Source organism: Rhinolophus sinicus, chromosome 16 (assembly GCF_057876585.1).
Source record: "Rhinolophus sinicus isolate RSI-liver-muscle chromosome 16, RSI-T2T, whole genome shotgun sequence".
NCBI classification, from domain to species: domain Eukaryota; kingdom Metazoa; phylum Chordata; class Mammalia; order Chiroptera; family Rhinolophidae; genus Rhinolophus; species Rhinolophus sinicus.
Window position 1 is genome coordinate 75,709,666 of NC_142516.1, and position 21,302 is coordinate 75,730,967.

Here is a 21,302-nt window from a genome sequence, read left to right on the forward strand (position 1 = left end):
CCTTTGGAAGTGAGGGTATTATGAGATCAAGGCAACAGAAATCTTTATGGAGACACGTTTTTAAGATAGATGGAATCTGGATCAGCATTGTGTTCCAAGTAGGTTAATTGCTGCCTTGACTAATTTATCTCCTAGGACTGCCATCTGGCAGTTCTAGCTCCATGACTGGGTTTAAGGTAAAGGGCATGAGGCTACGGTTTCAGCATCTCCTTGAATGAAATGCTAACGTTACATTTCCAAGTTGGACACCAAGAAATCCAACGACTTAAAAAGAAAAAAAAAGTTTAAGTGGCTTTAGGAATACTATCCCAGGCTAAATAAAACAGACTGTAAACAACATTAGAAGGCTGCCAGATAAAATACAGGGTACTCAGTTAAATTTGAATTTCAGACAAGTAAGTGCATGGGCATTTGCACTGTTAAAAATGATTATTCAATACTGAGTCAGTACTGAATAGAGTTATCATCAACAAGAGTAAAATGTCTTTGGGCACAGACTAATATTGGGTAGAAAATATATTTCAAGGGTGGGGGAGCAAGAAGCAAATTGAATTACTAGACACGAACATTTTAAACTCCTCACAGCTCTGTGGTGGATTTCCTAATTACGTCATTGGTATATCTTTATAGACTTGGGGCCCCAAAGTCAGACAGCCTGGGTTCAAATCCCATCATCATCATTTTTAGAAATGCGACCTTGATGGAGTTAAGAACTTTCTCTCCCTTGGCTTCCTCATCTATAAATTAAGAATAATGATGGCACCTGCATTAGAGGCTTGTTTTGAATATGAAATGAGACAATGCATCTAAAACACTTGAAACAGTGCATGGCAGAAAGGAAGCACTCAATAGATACCAGCTGTTGACTGATGTTATAATGTTAATCATAGTGCAGGCCTTGTATTGGTGATTTTGACAATTGACCCCTGTAATAGAAGGGAAGGTGAGGCAAAAGATGACCCTGAACATAATACCTCTATCAAGAGGAATGGGAAATACGCATGGGTTCACTTAAAAGTACCCAAATAAACATAAAATCATTAGCAGTTATTCAAATCAGGGTGATTCTGCCAGTGTGCTGCTCAAAGCTTGTACAACTGGGCCTGCTCTCACTCTCAAGTAAACTTAATGTATACGTGCCTTTTGTTCACACACTTGGAAAGCAGACCTTTTAATTGTTGGTGCAAAAGTAAATTGCAGATATGTATTTACTGAATTGTAGGGCATTTTGAAATTGTGACATTCAATGAATGTCTAGAGCTCAGTCATTAAATATGCATGAAATGTTGGATGTAAAAGGACTAGAAGGCCAATTGGATTGTTCTATATGAATCAGTAGGTCCTTTGAGCATAAATTCTTCAGGTCACTTCATTTTATTTCATTCTTTTTTTGTCTTTCTGTACTTTACTCTTTGCTAAGTTCCCTATCTTCCAGGCTTTGATTGCTGCTGTTCTGTGTGGGAGAGAACTCGACTTTTAGCAGGAAACTTGAAATGTCCTTGCAGTGACAGTTGAGTGTGTGGGTAGAGAGATAATAGGGTACACGGCTTGCCCTTGATGAATTAAGGCTTAGAAATGTCCAAACCCTTATGGGGTCTGAATGAAATGCTCCCTGGCTGAAGTTCTTTGTTTCATTTTGGAGTGTGTTTTTTCATGGCCTCACCAACTCTTCCAAAGAAAAAAGAAAAAAAAAGTTTCATTTTGAATGTTCAGTAAGGAAGTTGAGGGCTGGGAACTTCACAGTTGAGCAGGGTGGGGGTAGGGAGCAGGAGGGCGCTTCTTTGGAATATTAACTGTCCTAGAGAGTAGGCCTGCAAGAAAATGTAGCCAGCGAGAAAGAGGACTTTAAAGATTAATTCTATCCCTTAAAACCTTTTCTGCTTTTTGCAGTGATCACTGGAGCAGGAGATGGGATTGGGAAAGCTTATTCATTTGAGGTAAGTTGTGTTCTTCCAGACTTTCTCCTCCCCTTGTATTGAACTCATTATAGTCATGTGACACCCACCCTAAGCACCAGTTTTGTGATTGTAAAGGTAATAGACATTCACTGATGAAGGAAAATATTTTTTGTTAAAAAGGAAATTTGAAAGTCATAATTTCACTCCCTGGATACCTTTTTAAAAAAATATAATGATATTCAAAGGTGACAGTATCTCCTTTTTGGAGTTGTTTTAAAATTTCATGGGGTATTGTTATATTCTAGTGTAACTGTACCATAAGCATTTATATACGTAAACACAATTTAAAAAATTATAAACTATCTTTCTTTTATTTATCCTTTACATTATAGCTAGGACATATATTGACTTAAAAATTATTTGGGTAGGCAGGAGATATTATCCATGACTTTAATTTCAAGAAGATTAATGGGCATTACAAAATACTATATAAAGACAGGATATGATTGGGCCGGGAGTCACTGGAATATGATTAGTGTCTTTCAGTATTTCTCTCTAGGCTTTTTGTTTCTTTATAGATAGACAGACAGACAGACAGACAGATAGATAGAAGATAGATAGATAATAGATGGGTAGTTATACTTTAAAAAATACATTATGGCATATGTAGTTTTATATATTATTATTATTACAAATTCCACATTTTCATTAATGAAGTATTATTTCCTGGAATTCCTATATATTTTATTTCTTCCTAGTATCTATTACACTGACCTCTAGAACCATTTAAAATACAGAAGAAACAGAATGAATCCTGGAAATCATGAGGATGGCTGTTAAAAAATCAATAACACGGGTGACAGATTAGCTCAGTTGGTTAGAGCGCGTTACTACTAACACCAAGTTTGCCGGTTCAATCGCCACATGGGCCACTTAGAGCTGCGCCCTTCGTTAAACAAAAAAGGAAGGAAAATCATTAATACCTTAAAATATACTGAAATGCACTTCAGTTACCAAAACTACATTCAACACTGGTGTAGTACCCATGTGTTTTCTTGTCTCCAAAGGCCTGCATCATGATAGATGCCAATTCATCTTATGTGAAATGGACAGGGCAAGGTGTACGGGAGGCACTTGATATTAGATATTAGATAGAAACTTTTGGGACTTTAATCATGCCAGTTAAGGAAACTCCTAGTGCAGGTCTTTTGGGTCTGCCCCTATCCTTCATCCTCTGATGGGTCTGCATCCTCCATCCCCTGATGATAATTTCTTTAGTACTGACATTTGGCTTCAACTGGTGTTTTGAGCTAAGAGTCTTTGCTCTTATCTTAATTCACATATAGAACTTTCTGATGACTAGTAGTGCCCGACACTCAGCAGAGGGGTGATCATATTTGAGTGCTAAAGTTGGGGAGACCACTCAGCAACCACTTTCCAAAGGCTTGTGTCTTCTATACTCAAAAATTCAGAAGGAAAGCTTTTTTAGCTATTTACATTAAAACTATATCACCTTTTATGTAACTATTTTTTTACCTTAGACCAGGTTTCTGGAAAGGGCCTAATCCCTCATTCAAAAAATCCATGGCCTTACCTCTCAGTTCTCTGGATTGCCAAGAAATTCAGGTTCTTTCTTTATGATTTTCCAGGTTCTTTTCTCAAATGCATGCTGACCTGACCTACTTGTAGTACGCTTGACATATGATGAAGACACATTTTTTTTCCTACTTAGAGGAGACCCATATTGAATCTCTTCTTAGCCATTGGTTTCTTTACTGTTTTCAAAAGTGATGGCCTGGGGGTGAGGAGATGTGGGTTCCAGTCCTCACTTTGACACTGTCTGGAGATTTTGGACAAGTTACACATGGTTTCTGGGCTCCCAGTCTTTACCAGCACAAAAGATACCTCCCAAGAGCCTTCAAGTACTGATTTCTGTTTCTATTCTAGACTAATTCTTGCTTTGCTCTTCTCCTTGTAGAATTTTTTCCTTTGTTTCCTTTTGTTCTTTTTGAAGGCTGTTTCAGACAATTTTCTGGGCCCCTACCTCTCCTTCATGCAGGCTCTCTTCCAGAGAGCCCATTCTTGTTTCCCTGGTAACTGCTGATCCAAGGAAAGTAATGCGAAGTCTGGGATACTGTGGACTGTAAGGGTTAAGAGCCTCAGGCTGGGGATCGATTAGCCATCTTTGTGTTCAAACTGCCTCCCAGGCTCACTGCAGAATTTCCACAACAATAAACTGGAGGGGATGACAATCCCACCTGGGCTTTTGTAAAGGTTAAATGGTCTGAGGCAGGCAAAATGCTTTGCACAGAGTAAGCTCTCCAAGGTCAACTATTATTGGATTATAAAACTGTTTCCTTTACCATATATTGCTTATTTTTTAAAGAAGGAAAATGTATTGTACTTACCCATCTTTTCACTCTTTCTATTGTTCTTCCTTCTTGATGTTCCAATATTCTTTCTTTTGTTCTTTCCTTTCTGTTTATAGAACTTCCTTTAGCTATTCTTTTAGGGTAGGTGTGCTGGTGACAAATTCTCTTTGTTTTCTTTCATCAGAGAATGTCTCAACTTCTCCTTCATTCCTGAATGATAATTTTGCTGGATATAGGATTTATGTTGAAAATTGTTTTCTTTCAGCACTTTAAAAATGTTGTGCTACTTCCTTCTGGCCTCTATAGTTTATAAGTTCGACGCCATTTGAATTGTTTTCCTGCTTTAAGTAAGGTGTTGTTTCTCTCTCACTGCTTTCAAGATTTTTTTTCTTTGTCTTTAGTTTTCAGAAGTTTGTTATGATGTTTCTTCATTTGGATTTCTTTGGGTTTATCTTGTTTGAGTTTCACTCAGCCTATTGAATTTTTAGGTTTATGTCTTTTCACAAATTTGGAAATTGTTCATTCATTATTTTTTTTGACTACTACTCCTGCCCAGTCCTCTTTTCTTCTGGGACTCCAATGCAAGGATGTTAGATCTTTCTTATAGTCCAATGGGTCTCCGAGATGCTGTTCATTTTTTTAGTATATTTTTTCTCTCTTGTTTATATTTAGTAATTTTTATCATTTTATCTTTAAGTTCTCTGATTCTTTCCTTGGTCCCCTCCATTCTGCTATTGAGCCCATCCATCCAATTTTTAATTTTGCTTATTGTATTTTTCGGTTTCTAAAAATTTCTAAAATTTCCATTTCATTCTTCTTTATATATACTATTTCTTTGCTGAAACTTTCCATTTTTCATTTGTTTTAATTGTTTGTTATTGCTCATTGAAGCGTTTTTTATAATGGCTGCTTTAAAATCCTAGTCAGATAATTCTAACATTTGTGTCATCTCAATGTTGGCATCTGGTTTTTGTTTTTTTTAAGACTTTTATTAAACTATAGCTAACATAAAATATTTTATAAGTTTCACGTGGACACCATAGTTATTCAACATTTATATACCTAAAGAAGTGATCACCATGATAAGTCCAGCAACCATCTGACACCATATTATGCTACCACAATATTAGTGACTATAATCCCCATGCTGTACATTACATCCCCATGACTTATTTGTTTTATACCTGGAAATTTGGACCTCTTATTACCCTTTACCTTTCCCCCCCTTTTTAAAATTTTTCAATTACAGTTGACGTTCAGTATTGTTTTATATTAATTTCAGGTGTACAACTTTGTGGTTAGACATTTGTGTAATTTAAGAAATGATCCCCCTGATTAGTCTAGTAGTCACCTGGCACTATAGTTATTACCATATTTTTGACTACATTCCTTATGTAGTCAATTACCATATTATTGACTACATTCCTACTTTACATCCCCATGACTATTTTGTAACTACTAGTTTGTACGTCTTAATTCCTTCACCTTTTTCACCCTGTTCCCCAACCCCCTTCCATCTATGACTCCAATAAATGTAGTACCAATATGACACCATAGATAGTTATGACAATATTATTGGCTATTCCTTATGTTACCCTACATCCCCAGGACTACTGTGTAACAACCAATTTGTACTTCTTAATCCCTTCCCCTTTTTCACTCATCTCCAACCCCCCTCCCATCTGGCAACCATCAACATGTTCTCTGTATCTATGAGCTTGTTTCTGTTTTCTTTGTTTACTTTGTTCTTTCGATTCTATATAAGTGAAATCACATTGCATCTGTCTTTCTCTATCTTACACTCCACTCAACACAGAATCCTCCAGATCCATCTATGCCACCATAGATGGCAGGAACCCATTCCTTTCCATGGCTGAGCAACATTTCATTGTATATATGTACCACCCCCCCTCTTTATTTATTCATCCATCTATGGACACCCAGGCTGCCTCCACATCTTGGCCATTGTAAACAATGCTATAATGAACATATGGATGCCTATGTGCCTTCAAAGTAGTGATTGGATTTCTTCAGATAAATACCCTGAGGTGGAAGTACTAAGTCTTTTTTTATCTCTAGTTGTAGCCTTTGTTTTAAAGTTTATTTTTTTCTGGTATAAGTATTACTACTCGATCCTTTTTTTTTTTTAATTTCCATTTTCATGATATATCTTTTTCTATCCTTTTACTTTCAGTCTGCATGTGTCTTTCAATCTGAAGTGATTCTCTTTGTAGGCAGCATATGTAAGGTTTTTTTTATTTATTAAAGTTTATTGGAGTAACAATGGTTAGTAAAGTTACATAGATTTCAGATGTACAATTCTGTAATACATCACCTATATATAACATTGTGTGTTTTCTTTCCCATTCAGCCCTCCTTTTTCTTTTGAGTGGAGCATTTAATCCATTTACATCGAAAGTTATTGCTGATACATATATAGCTATTGCCATTTTGTTATTCATAATTTTGATTTTTTCCCTCCTACCTTAAAGAAATCCCTTTAACATTCCTTGTAATACAGGTTTGGTGATGATGAACTCCTTTAGCTTTTTCTTGTCTGGGAAAATCTTCATCTGTCCATTGATTCTAAATGATAGTTTTGCTTGGTAGAGTAAACTTGATTGTAGGTCCTTGCTTTCCATCATGTTGACTATTTTGTGCCAATCCCTTCCAGCCTGCAAAGTGTCTGTTGAAAAGTCAGCTGGCAATCTTATGGGAGCTCCATCATAAGTTACTAGTTGCCTTTCTCTTGGTGCTCTTCATCTTTAACATTTGCCATTCTAATTATAATGTGGCCTGATGTAGGCTTGTTTGTGTTCATCTTGTTTGGGATTCTGTGCTTACTGAACTTATATGTCTATTCCTTCACCAGGTTAGGGAAGTTTTCAGTCATTTTTTCTTCAAATATGTTCTCAATCCTTGGCTTTCTATTTTCTCCTTCTGGTACACCTATGATGCTAATGTTGTTTTACTTGATATTGTCCCATCAGTCACTTAAATTATCCTCATTTTTTTTTTGGAATCTGTTTTCTTTTTGCTGTTCTGATTGGGTGTTTTGTACTACCTTGTCTTCCAAATAGTTAATTCAGTCCTCTGCTTCATCTAGTCTGCTGGTGATTCCCTCTAGTACATTCTTCAGTTCAGTTATTGTAGTCTTCACTTCTGACTGTTGTTTTTTTTTTTAATGGTTTCTATGTCTTTTTTTATGTTTGCTATCTCTTTGTTGAAGTTCTCACTAAGTTCCTTGAACGTCTTTATAACCTGTCTCTGTTAGGTTACTTGTCTGAATTTCGTTTGGTTCTTTTTCTGGAGTTTTTTCCTGTTATTTTGTTTGGGCTGTATTTCTTTGTTTCCTCATTTTGGCTGCTTCTCTGTGTTTGTTTCTATGTATTAGGTAAATCTTCTACGTCTCCCAGCCTTGGCCGGTGGACTTATGTAGTAAGTGCCCTGTGGGGCCCTGGCACAGTCTCCCTAATCACCTGTTATAGCTGTTCCAGGAGTGTCCTTTGTGTGGGTTGTGTGTGCCCTTCTGTTGTAGTTAACTCTTGATTGCTATTGGCATGTCAGTAAGTTGGATTGACCCTCAGATTGATTGGCTGTGGGGTTTGACTATGTCCACAGCTTACAGGCTGCTGTGTGGGGGGCTTACACCACTGAGTGGGATTTTCCCCAGTGGGCTCTGGTGCCTGTTGAGACTGCCCTTTGGGTGTTCTGCTTATGGGGCTAATTGAGCAGTGTTCTGCTGTGGTCTAAAGCCAACCTCCAAGTATATTGCTTCTGGGGACTCTTGCAAGGGACTCTGGTGCAGGCCCAGGTCACCTACTACCTGTTATCAGCTAGGACTACCTGGTAGAAGCTACAAAGCGATTCATGGTTGTTTACTACCTGTGCTACCCCTGGAGGTGTGAAGGAGAAGCTGTGGTGTGAACCAAGGATGGCTACCACCAGTACCAGGCTTGGGGTATCCCCACAAATTGCCAGGACACTCCGAGGCCTGCTGCCACCTGCTGGCTCCCTTGAGATTCAGGTTCAGCCACTGATAAAGCCTCATACAGTATGTGAGTTGGGTGAGGCAGGGTCTCAGGGAATCAATAGAGTGGGATGAGTTATGGTTAACACCTTAATGTAGACTCTGGTTTGATGCCAGTGCTGAGCCTGGAGCTACTCAGCAAAAATCTCTGAGCACACTAAGGCCAGTCACCACCTACCTGGGGCCCATGAATTCTAATAGTTTTCCAAGAAAGTGCAATGTGGATGGGGCTGGCTGCTCACCAAGAAAGTGCCCCTGTTGTTGGGTGAGTTGGGTGGAGTGGGGTCTTAGTGAGTCAGCAGGATGGAGCAGCATTGCTCACCAGCCCAATTAGATTCAGATTTGGGCTGTGGGGAGGCCAACACAGGAAAGGTGGTGTCCGACTGCCAGCTGCACGGGAGAAGGACCCCACACAGGGAAAATAGCAACTGTGGCCCAGCCCTGCCTCTGAAGCCATACGCTTCAGTCTGCCCCTCATATATCTCTGACATCCCCCGAGTTACTGTCTTTTTGCCAGAGCCCAAGGTGAGTGCCTGTGAGTAAGAGAGTCTGTGCACGGGCCGTTTAAGAAGATGTCTGGGTTTCCCGCAGCCTTCTATCCCACCTTGATGGTCGGAATCCCCCACTGTTTTTCGCAGCCAGTTGTTGTGGTGGTTCCTCTTCCTAGCTTCAGTACTCTGGGCTGGGGAGGTTGGTGTGGGGCTGGGGTCCCTCACCTCTCTGGGGAGAACCTCAACAGTTGAGATATTTCTCCTGATTTTCAACCACCACACAGATGTTTGGGGCCAGCCATTTTTTTTGTCTCTGTCTCTCCTACTAGTCTTGATGTGGCTTCTTCTTTATAGTCTAAGTATAACACTTCTGTTCAGCTAGACTTCAGATGGTTCTCCAGGTTGATTGTTCTATAATTTAGTTGTAATTTTAATGTCTTCACGAAAGGAGGCAAGCTGAACCTTTATCTACTCCGCGATCTTGGATCTCCCTCTCTTTACCTGTTGATTGTTTTTATTTCACTCTAATTGAGACCTCCTGGTTCTTGGTGTAATGAGTGATTTTTGATTGAATCTTGGACATTTTGGTTTTATGTAATGAGATGCTAGATCTTATTTCAATCTTTTGTTTTAGGCCTATACCAAATTGCTGCAGCAGGGGGCTGGGTGCTGATTTGTTCCTACCAGATAAGGTAGAAGCCCAGGTTTTCCACTTGACCTTCGTTGGGGGGGTGCTGCCTCCTTGTTACTGCTGGGTGGGAGTGAGAGTGCTCACTTCCCACTAGGTCACTCAAGATGGGAGGGGCAAAAGTGCCTCCTTACTGCTCCCCACGAGTCCTCCAGTAGTCCTTGGGGAAGGCAGCCTCAGTACCACTGGGATGATGGATGAAAGCCCTGACTCTCCACTATTCGTTTTCTGTCATCGTTCTAGGAAGAAGGGAGAGGAGAGGGCAGGGAAGGGGTTTCTTGGTACTGCCAAGTGGAAATAGATGTTCAGGTCTCTGCTGACCATGGCAGGGGGTGGGGGTGGGAGGTGGTTGGATGTAAGTTCTAGCTTCCTACTCAGCCTTTTCTGATGCCAATCTGGCAGGGGGTTGGGGCCCTTGTTACAGCTGCATCACCAAGATGAAAGTCTTAGCTCCTCACTCAGCCTTTGTGGGCAGGGGTTGGGGTAGGACCATAGATTTTATTTTATTATTTTTTTGAGTTGTTTGCCTGGAGTAAAGCAGTTATTATCTAAAGTTTTCTGCCTTGCTAGGCTGCCCCTTTTCTGGTGCTTTGGTTAGAGAGCAGGCTTTTGTTAGTACTTTTTATGTATGTGTTTCTGAATTGACAGCATCTCTGATGGTAAATATGGGATACATGAGGCTTTTAGCTGATCTTCTCTCCATCTTTTAGAATCTTCTTATTATTTTTTAATGTATTATATTTAGGTTGCACTTTGTAGTTGCATTTCATGGTATGAAAGGGGAAGAATACTTTTACTCCATCTTTCTAGAAGCCTATTCTATATTGCACTTTAACTTAATCTATATTTATATTTAGAGTGGCAAGAGAGACATCACCTCCTGCTAAAGGAATTTCAAGCATACTGGAAGCAGGTGGGAAAAAAATGTGGAGAAGGATGGGCCCGAGAGAAAGGACACAAGTAGGCCTGCTCTGCTGCATGTCTGAAACCACTGCTTCAAGCTCTTTTTCACACCACTTTTCCTTCTTTAGCACCTGAATCTAAGCTTCTTTATTCACTGTCACACAGAGGAAGCTCTGTCTTCCCTGGCATTCCTCCCACCTGTTATATATTAGTAGTGACAAGCACCTTCCTTGACCCAGGGCTTAACATACACTAGAAGGAAAACAGGGCCCATTCATCTTGGCAGCAGCCATTCTTCTTTAGGACGGTGCTCTGCAGTGAATTCTGGGAAAGGGAGCACTTCTTTAGCTTAACTCCCTGAAAAAAGGGGCAGCAAAACCCACATATGGAACCTGTCAGCCTGGGCATTCTGGAAATAAGATTGAGCTCTGCTCAAGTGGACAAAGGGAACAATGCCAGCCCAGGCAATCAAGGTTTCCCTGCATCCCCTCCTAGTCCAGACTACTTCACAAGGAAACTTTAAAATGTCTATGGCTCTTGAGAGAAATGGCACAATTCAGGAGAAGCTGGAAGCTCAACAGGCAGAGGGCATCTTTTGTGCTGAAAATGCAAATTGTTTCCCATTTAATGGACAATCTACCCTGCAGGAGACTGATGAAGTGCATTGTGAGACAAAGGTTCTTACTTCTTTAACCATCCTTTGATGGATCCCAAGACTCAAAGTTGAGGGCTGGAGGTGGGAGCAGGGATTTTCCATGGAGAGAGAGAGAAGACTCCAGGATATCATTGGCAGAGTCCCCCTTGAAATGGGACAATCTTTGGTTTTTATTTTTTAATCTTTTTATTTTGTATTTATTTTAAAGTTTGTATATAGACTTATTATTTTTAGAGAAGTTTTAGGTTGACCACAAAATTGAGTAGAAGGTACAGAGATTTCCCATACCACCTGCCCCCACACATATGCTCAGCTGCCCTACTCTTGGACATCCCGCACCAGAGTGGGACAGTTGTTACAATCGATGAATTTACACTGTCATCATCACCCAGAGTGCATAGTTTACCTTAAGTTTCACATTTCTCTGTTAGTTTTTCCGTGGTACTTGTTTTCCAGCAGAAAGAATGAGACAGGCACAGCTGAAGATGTGTTTCTATTAGGAAATCTGCTTCCTGCTTTCCCCTGTTTTGCTCAGTCTGGCCAGAACGGAGCTTTATCTAGGGTCCGTTAAAATCAGCAGGAGAGTCTTTGAGAGCATTTCTGTGGTTTATTTTTCTTTTAAACCATAGCAGTGTTCCGGCCAAACTGCCAGTGAATAAGTATAACAGGAAATAAACTATTTAGAGGGAACAACAGATGTAGACTATCACCCCTAATTATAATATCTTTTTTATATGTCCAACACGTTATGACTGAAGATCACCTGTTAAAATGAATGTAACTTTCTTTAAAAATCTTCAGCATAGATGATATGACATGCATGTGGGTCAGTTAATTTTTATATTTTAAACAGTTTCTTGAGATATAAGTTACATAGCAGAAAATTCACCTGTCTTAAGTATACAATTCAATGATTTTTTTGTAAATTATCCAAGTTGTTCACTACAATCACCATCCAGCTTTAGAACATTTCCATCACTTATCAGGTCCTGATAAGATCCCTTACACCTGGTCACTGCTAATACTTCCTTCCCATCCTGAGCCCTAGGCTGCCACTAATCCTTTCTAGACATTTCATACAAAGTCATCACACAATATGTTGTCCCTTGTCACTGGCTTCTTTCACTTGGCATAATATTTTTCAGGTTCATCCATGTTGTAGCAGGTGTCTGTGGTTCCTTCATTTTTATTGCAGAATAATATTCCGTTGTATGGATAGACCACAATTTGTTTATTCATTTACCAGCTGATGAATGTTTTTTAGGTTGTTCCCATTTTTTGGCAATATGATTGTCGTGGAGGGAGGCCTGCGGGGTCTCTGCTCCTGCTCCCCATACAAGAATGCAGGATATGGTGAGGCCAAAAAGGAACACCCACGGAGCCATAAGTAAGGGAGTCATACCACTATATTCTCTCTGGCGGCACTATACTCTCACTGGAGGCTGGATCCACACTGTCCGCAAACCGCCATCCACGCTTGCCCGCCCAGCCGCCATCTTCTAGCTAGCCCCATTCTTTCTCTCTCTCTGCTAGCGTAGCCACAGCAGTTATATTAGTGGTCAATGGCTCACTGGTTACAGCTGACGGCCAACTAGCCATGGCTGATGGCCATGCAATCACAGTTGATGTCCATTTACTACCTGAGCCAGCACCTGTCTATGTGAGGTCGAGAGCCTGGAAACTGCTTTCTGGGGCTCTGTCCCCACAATGATAATGCCACATATGCAAGTTTTTGTATGAACATGTTTCTATTTGTCTTGGGTAGATCACCGAGGAGTGGAATCAATGGATCATATGGTAAATTCGTATTTAAGATTGGCTAGTCTTTGCCTGCATTTCTGCAGCAGTTGGTTAACAGTTAACTCCCAGAGGTGGGTGTGTGTTGGGTTTTTCTACTGGCTCCTCTGGACCCATTCTCTGTCCTCTTCACCATGCTCTGTGCCCTGGAATGCAGACCTTGCACCAATGAGCTCAGTTGGCCTGTGGTTTCAGCTGGGTTTGGTAGTTGGGGACACTGGCAATAGGGAAGAGGGAGAGAGGAGAGTGAGGCTGGGTTCTTTTCTGCTCTCTTCCTGTGGATCATGAAGTGCTGGCTGTGTCCTTCTGCTGAAGGTTGCAGTTCTCACAGGTGTACCTCTCCACACAGCTCTCTTTCTCCAGTCTTGGTAACTGTTCATTCCTCAAGCCTTTCAGGTCCACAAGTGACAACAGCACAGCTGTTATTATCCCCAGGTTATTGTGGTTTTTCTACACCCTGCACATGCTTTGTAAATCGTCCTTTTATTAAGCTCTCTTTAAGTTACCCAGTTTGACTGTGCTGTTTCTCTCAGGACCTTGGCTAAATTCAGTTTTTAGCTAATTTTTAAATATGCTAAATTTAAGTTCATCAACATTTGTGCTTTAGCTAACTGGACTTTCATTAGAGGGGTTTTGTCCTTTAGCCAAGAGATATTATGAATGATTTTCCTGAGGAAGTGAAGTCCGAGATATGTAGATTGGCTAGAAGTATTGTACAGGCACTTCTGCCCTTGTATAAAAAAAGATGTGGGCAGCCAGATGGCTCAGTTGGTTAGAGCATGAGCTCTCAACAACAAGGTTGCTGGTTGTCGTGCGGGAGACCCTGCTCGCTGCGCCATTTGTCATGCGGGAGACCCTGCTCGCTGCGCCATTTGTCGTGCGGGGAAGCCTGCGGGGTCTCTGCTCCCGCTCCCCATACAAGAATGCAGGATATGGTGAGGCCAAAAAGGAACACCCACGGAGCCATAGGTAGGGGAGTCATACCACTACGGTCTCAATGGAGGCTGGATCCACACTGTCCGCAAACCGCCATCCACGCTTGCCAGCCCAGCCGCCATCTTCTTGCTAGCCCCCGTTCTCTCTCTCTTTCTCCTCTCCTCTCTCCTCGGCTCTCCTTCGTAGCCGCAGCAGTTATATTAGCGGCTAATTGGCTAACTGGCTACAGCTGACGGCCAACTAGCCACAGCTGACGGCCATCTACTACCCGAGCCAGCACTCCTCCACGTGAGGCCGAGAGCCTGTAAACTACTTTCTGGGGCTCTGTCCCCACACTGGTTCAATTCCCGCATGGGATGGTGGGCTGCACCCCCCGCAACTAGATTGAAAACAGCTACTAGACTTGGAGCTGAGCTGCGCCCTCCACAAATAGATTGAAGGACAAAGATTTGACTTGGAGCTGATGGGCCCTGGAGACACTCACTGTTCCCCAATATTCCCCAATTAAAAAAAATCCTGTTGCATTAAAAAAAAACATATATAATATCTGTGAGCACAGTAGACTCATATTCTTGGCCTTGAACTGGTATTCTTGGCTGGTATTCTTGGCCTTGAACAGCTGTGGTCCTGTGTCCTGCCTCTTAGTGGAGGATTCTGTCACCTGACCCAGCCAGAAGGTTGACTACATCCTGCCCCAGGATGGTATCATATCCATCATATCCATCTGGGGTGATGAGCCTTCATGTGGAGCTCATGGGAAGCTCTCTGAGTGCCTAAGGGACAGAGAGCTGGGACTATGCTGAGCCATACAAACAGGTTTGTTTCGTTTTGATGCCAGCTTACTGATAAATGTTTCTGTGTGGTAAGATTTGGTCTGACGCTTGCTTGCATTTTGTAGCATACCGTCTGCTGGCTGGAGTGTAAAGGGAAGGGAACCTGTAGCCTTCATCTACTTCTAATCACCGGAGGCTACAAGAAAATCCAAATATTTATGAACAAGCAAATGGGTTTAAGTCAGATAAAGACATCAAATGTGCCAGGGTTCCGACCATCCAGGGTTCCCGGTCAGCTATGCCCAGTTACAGGATCCCTGAGGGAGCATGTGCGACTATTCTGGCCTGTACAGAAAGCAGCCCAACTGGCCCCAAGTAGGGCCAGACCCCTGGTCTCCCAGCTCACCTCAGTCCCTGCCAAACCCCACGCAGCACCCACCCACTCCATACACAATTCTTGCTCTCATTTAAAAAGCATGGTCATCTACTACTCATGTACTTATTTCGTTCTCTTTTAACTTTAAAAAAAAATTAAATCCTTTATTTTGAGATAATTGTAGATTCATGTGCAGTTGTAAGAAATACTAGAGTTCCTGTGTACCCTTTACCTAATTCCTCCCGGTGGTAACATCCTGCAAAGCGAATGTGCAATATCACAATCAGGTTGTTGGCATGGAGATGGTCAAGATGCAGAATAGTTTCGTCACCACAAGGATCTCTTGTGTTGCCCTTTGCAAACACTCCCACACCCTCCTATCCCCCTCCCTCCTTAACATGTGGCAACCATTGATCTGGTCCCCATTTCTACGATTTGGTCATTTCAAGCATGTTATGTAAAGGGAATCATATGCTTTGTAACCTCTTTGGATTAATTTGTTTTTCACTCAGCATAGTTCTCTGCAGATTCATCTAGGTTGTGTCAATCATTTGTTCTTTTTTAGTGTTGAGTATAATTCATGGTGTGGATGTTCCACAGTTTGTCTAACCATTCATCCATTGAAGGACACCTAGGTTATTTCCAGTTTGTGGCAATACAAATAAAGCTGCTATAAACATTTGCATATGTGTGAACATAATTCTACTTTTCTGAGTGCAATTGCTGGGTGGTATAGTAGTTGCATGTTTAGTTTTTTTCAGAAACTGACAAAATATTTCCCAAAGTGATTGTGCCATTCCAACCAGCAATGGAATTAGTCACCCATTTGGTGTTGTCACTAATTTTTAATTTTTTTTTATTTTAGCCATTCTGATAGTTGTGTAGTGATATCTCATTACGGTTTTAATTTACATTTCCCTGATGGCTAATTATATATTATATATATATTTAATTCAAAGTGACATAAAGAAGAAAACAGCAAAAAAAACCTTGTCTCTTTGTCCAGATAATTCTGTTAAAGATAAAATATTGTAGACATGAAATTTTAAGACTTACGTAACATAGAAAAGCATAAAAAAAGAAATAAAGGCCTCTACCCACCCCTGCCCTTTATCCTACCCTTCTCTGTAAAGGTCACCAGTGTTTAAAATGTCTTAAGATTCCTTCCAGTTAAGGTAAAGAAACTCCATGACAATATCCTTACTTATATGTTCATAAGGATGTTGCTAGAATGGTGAAGGTTGGCTGTAGTGACAGAGAGACCCAATGACAATCCAGATTTTCCTGATTGGCAGGTGGTTTTGTGTTCCTTATGTCTTGTCTTGTGGGCCTTTGCTCTGCTCTTCAAGGCTGGAGCTGGGTCATGAGCATGAATGTGTCCTGTGGGCACATTGACAAAACTCAGTCCTGTGACCAAACCCAGGGCAGAAAAGGCTGGGGATGTCATCTTCACATGACCAGAAAGAAGGGGGGAACAGGTTTTAGTGGCACACTAGCAGTCTCCAACAGAATTTACACCGGTATATTTAGTTTTTGCCCTTGTCAGCACCTATGGGATCCTACTTCACACAACCATAAATCCTGTTCTCAACTTTGCTTTGTTCGTTTGATATAGCATGGAGATATTGTCACAATAAAGACATACTGTCAAGACAGTTTTCTTGGAAGCTACAGGTAATAGCACAGAATTGGCCTTTGGATTCAAGTCGTTTGGCAATCTCTGCCTCAGACCAACCCAAGGAAAGTAACTGCCTTGCCCCATTCTTAACTGTCATCACACACTTAGTTGGCAATATATGATGGTGCCTTATGCCATTTCAGCAAGGAAATTCTTCTTCGTAATGTCCAAATTACTCCAGTCTAAATTAGTCCAGCTGCACTCTCAGCTTATTCTCTTTCATCTTGCCTTAAATGAAAACAGCAGCTTTTGATTATTTTTATGTTCCCCTGGATTCATTGCTTTGTTCTTGTGAGGCTTGACTTCAACCATGTAATTTCTGATCCAGGCTTTGAATATCCTAGGTTCATTGTAGTAAGCCATGACTCTGTGTGTGTGTGTGTGTGTGTGTGTGTGTGTGTGTGTGTGTGTGTGAGAGAGAGAGAGAGAGAGAGAGAGAGAGAGAGAGAGAGAGAGAGAGAGAGGTGGAAATAGAAATGTGTTGAATAAGTGTATATAATGTGTAGGTGTGGTTACAGAAAGAAAATAAAATGATTACTGCGTAGCTTATCACACTTTTAAGAAGTGGAAAATCACCAGTGTCCTTGAAGCAGGCCATACAGGCACATATGTCATGCCTTTGGGTTTCCCCTCCTTCACTCCCACAGATGTAAGCACTATTATGAACACAGTGTTAATAATTTCCTTACTTAAAAAAAAAAAGCTCTATTGCATGTGCATGTGTCCTTAAACAATATGTTGGTTGCTCTGCTTGTTTTGAACTTAATGTAAACTGATTCATAGGTCTTCTGCAATCTGCTTCTTATTGATCAGTATTATGCTTTTAAAATTCACTCATGCTGATGTGTGTAGAACATGGTCCATTCATCTTCAGAATCGTGTAGTATTCCATTATATAAATATATCCCAATTTAGTTATCTTTTCCTCTGTTGACAGACATTTTGGTAGTTTCTACTTTTGCTGATATGAACACTTTGTCCATGTTTCCTAGAGGACTTACATGGCCAGGAGCAGAATTGCTGGCTCATAAGTTATTACTGGATAATACAAACTAGTTTCCAAAGTTTTGGTGTTTAGGTTATGGCAGTCTTATAAACTTATAGCTTTTTCTATTCTTTGAAAAAAATTGTGCAATTTAGGAATAATTGGTTTTTAATTTTTAAATGTTTGATAGAATTTATCTGTAAAACCATCTGTGGCTGGAGTTTTCTCTGAGGGAAAATTCGAACTACTCATTTATATTATTATCGTCATCACCTTATTACTATTATTATTGTTTTTAGTGGTTGTAGAACTATTTAATTTTTTCTTGAGTAAGTTTTAGGTTTATATTTTTCTTTTTCTAAAATGTATTGGGGTGACAATTGTTAGTAAAATTACATAGATTTCAGGTGTACAATTCTGTATTACATCATCTATAAATCCCATTGTGTGTTCACCACCCAGAGTCAGTTCTCCTTCCATCACCATGTATTTGATCCCCTTACCCTCATCTCCCATCCCCCACCCCCCTTACCCTCTGGTAACCGCTAAACTATTGTCTGTGTCTATGAGTTTTTGTTTCTCATTTGTTTGTCTTGTTCTTTTGTTGTTTTTGGTTTATATACCACATATCAGTGAAATCATATGGTTCTCTGCTTTTTTCTGTCTGACTTATTTCGCTTAGCATGATACTCTCAAGATCCATACATGTCGTCACAAATGTTCCTATATCATCTTTTCTTACCGCCAAATAGTATTCCATTGTGTATATATACCACAACTTCTTTATCCATTCATCTATCGAAGAACATTTTGGTTGTTTCCATGTCTTGGCCACTGTAAACAAAGCTGCAATGAACATTGGAGCACACGTGTCTTTATCTCTAAATGTTTTCAGATTTTTTTGGTAGATACCTAATGGTGTACTTTTCAATTCTCCTTGGAGTTCTCTGTTAAGTTATTTTATTTGGTAATCCTGGATTAGAATTGCTGTATCTTCCTGACAAATTGAATCTTTCACTAGTCTTTATTTCTAATCATACTTATTTGATTTAGTGCCTGTTTTGATTGATATTAATAAAGCTGTGACTTTTTCTCTTTTGGTTGGTATTCACTCATCTTATATATATAATATTTTTTCTGTTTTTTGTTTCCACCTTTCTGTGACCTTATGTTTTAGGTGTGTTTCTTGAAAATATCATAAAGCCCAATGTTAAAACTCCTTTCTGATATTCTTGGTCTTAATCATGATAGTACATCCATTTCTGAAATCTTGCACACATTAAGGTTATGTTATAAACGTTGTGTTCATTTAGCCAAATAACTCAAAAGATCATCTTCAGTATTTTAAGAGCACAATTCTCAAACAAAGATACATGTTAGCACTTGTTAAATTTTTGTTCGGCTTCATAAGAAAGGATACAGCAGGAAGACAAAAGAGCCGATTGAAGTGCATTTGAGGAACAAGGATTTATATAGTCAGTTGAGAAAGGAGTGAGAAATAATATTCGAGTTAGATACCAGATGGGCTAACTTTCGATGGGGTAATAATCATGTCGTCTCTGGGTTAGCTTCTCTGCCAGACTATAAACTCCTCTGTTTCTAATCTTGCTGGCTGTGGACTGTCTGCACCTTCATTGGCTAAGATGTGTTAAGCAATGATTCTATAACAGTAAAGTTACCTGCCCCAAAGTGTCAGATGAGGTCAAACAGGCTTATTAGAAAATATCCTAAGATGATATTAACAAAAAATCAAGCAATCATCATTTTGCCTGTATTAAAGTTTGGGATAAAGTTTTCTTTAATGATTTAACACCAAAATTAAAAATTCTTTATCAGAATGGTGCAACTATAGCCTTACTCATTGATAAGGCTAGGGGTAACCTAACTGAAAAATAAACTAGAATGGCTAAAGGCAGCTGTAAAATAAGCATTTATAGACAAGAAAATTAAGTTGTTGCATGGGTATTGTAAAACGTAAAATTGGTATAATTAACTTAATAAACTGAATGGTAGGGAGATGACACATTTATTACACTCACTTCCATCAAAATATGAGTCTACCTAGGCAGGTATACTCTATTTTTTCTATTTTTATCCTTTCTCCATGCCTCACCCCACTTTTTTTTCTTCCTTTTCTTTCTCTTTATTTGTTAGTCAAAGACACAGAGGATTGAATTATCATCATTGATTCATATGAAGTCCCACTCTCATTTTTTTCTTTTATTCCCATCCTCCAACCCCCTTCCTCCCATATGCAACCTTTCTAATATGTTTGAGGTGTATCATTTTGCTTGTATGAATTCTTGTAAAATGTTCATGATTTTGTAAGCATTTTTCATGTATTTCAACATTTTTAAATCCAGATGCAGAACTGGGTTTTCTGTATTTAGTTTGAGAAAAAAATTGGCTATTCTTGTTCTTGTAACTTACATTTTTAAAAAGATACGAGTTTGTCTTTGCTACACTATGATCAAATTCAGTGCTCACTTGCTCAATATGTGGGGTAGCAGTGGGGGCCTTGTGGGAGAGAGTGGAGCCACTAGATGAAAACATAGGGTGGGGACTAAGGAGACCATGAACCTAAGAGTCAGAACCTCCTTAATTTTTGCCCATTAGGTTCTCCGCTAACCTCATCCTAGTTCCAGGGGGAAAAAAACACCTAGATCCCCAAGTCATTGCTTGGAGGAAGCTGGCCTGGATGTTTGGGTTACCTGTAGAAGACATTGTGTGAGGAAGGACAAACCTTTCTTGCATTAAGCCACTGAGATTGGGGCTAATTTGTTACTGCATCATTGCCTATCTTATCCTGCTTACTACAAAGAGAGAAAAATAACAAAATGGAGTGAATAGAGAAACTAAAATAAGATAGCAGGAGTTGGTGTAACAAATCTGCGATTTCATTCATGTGACTTGGTTAAATTTGTTGTTAAGTAGATACTCAGATGGGGCTAAAAAAAACCCGTGTCCAATACAGGAAGGTTACAAATTAAAAAAATGGAAAAATATATACTAGGAAAATGAAGAAGAAAGGAGAGGAGTAGAAACAATATTAGTGTCAAAATATAATTCAAGACGATAAAAGGGAAATATTCATATTGATAAAATTCAGATTATTAATATTGAGCCTATTCTTTTTCTGACAAGATAACTAAAATATTGAATGTAGAAACTGATAGGAATAGAAGTGATTGACAGATTTACACCATTGAGGGTGATTTGCATGTCTCTTTTAGAAAAGTAAATATAAAATGTGACCAGTTTTTTTTTTAATCAGGCCTGGTAGGACTCACTGGGCACACTCACAATCACTCTGTTTCCTTTTATCACTTTGAACTGGCTCCATAGTGGTGGCTCTTTCTCTGCCTCTGGTCCCATTCTCCACTGATCCTTCTCAGGTAAAATGAAGTCCTCTGGTCACTTCCAGATGCAAACATAGTTTCAATTCTGTGGTTACCAGTGTCCAATCACCTGCAATAATCAAACACTGAGCATAAACTAAAGGTAAATCTCCTCTCCTTCACCCAACTGGGACCTGTTTTGGAGACCACGATCAGTGGGACATGACATGATGCTGTGGTCTGTTATCTGTCTTTCCTGGCCTAGCATTTTTCCTTTTCCTGGTTGCTATCAGAGGTATCTTGAGGGGCAGGAGGCTCAGAGAGGGTGGGCAGGGAGGAGAAGGAAGAGGGATCCTCAGGGTCTTATGTACCTGGTACCCTC

The 21,302-nt window shown here is 39.9% G+C and overlaps 1 protein-coding gene across 1 annotated transcript in view; it reads left to right on the top strand.

The window, feature by feature from the left end:
* The first annotated feature begins 1,804 nt into the window (after positions 1-1,804).
* Positions 1,805-21,302, top strand: part of HSD17B3 (hydroxysteroid 17-beta dehydrogenase 3) — a 54,037-nt gene continuing 34,539 nt past the window's right edge. The window contains exon 1 of the mRNA XM_088793632.1: positions 1,805-1,937. The gene's annotated coding sequence lies outside the window, so the exon portion shown is untranslated. The remainder of the gene's footprint in view (positions 1,938-21,302) is intronic.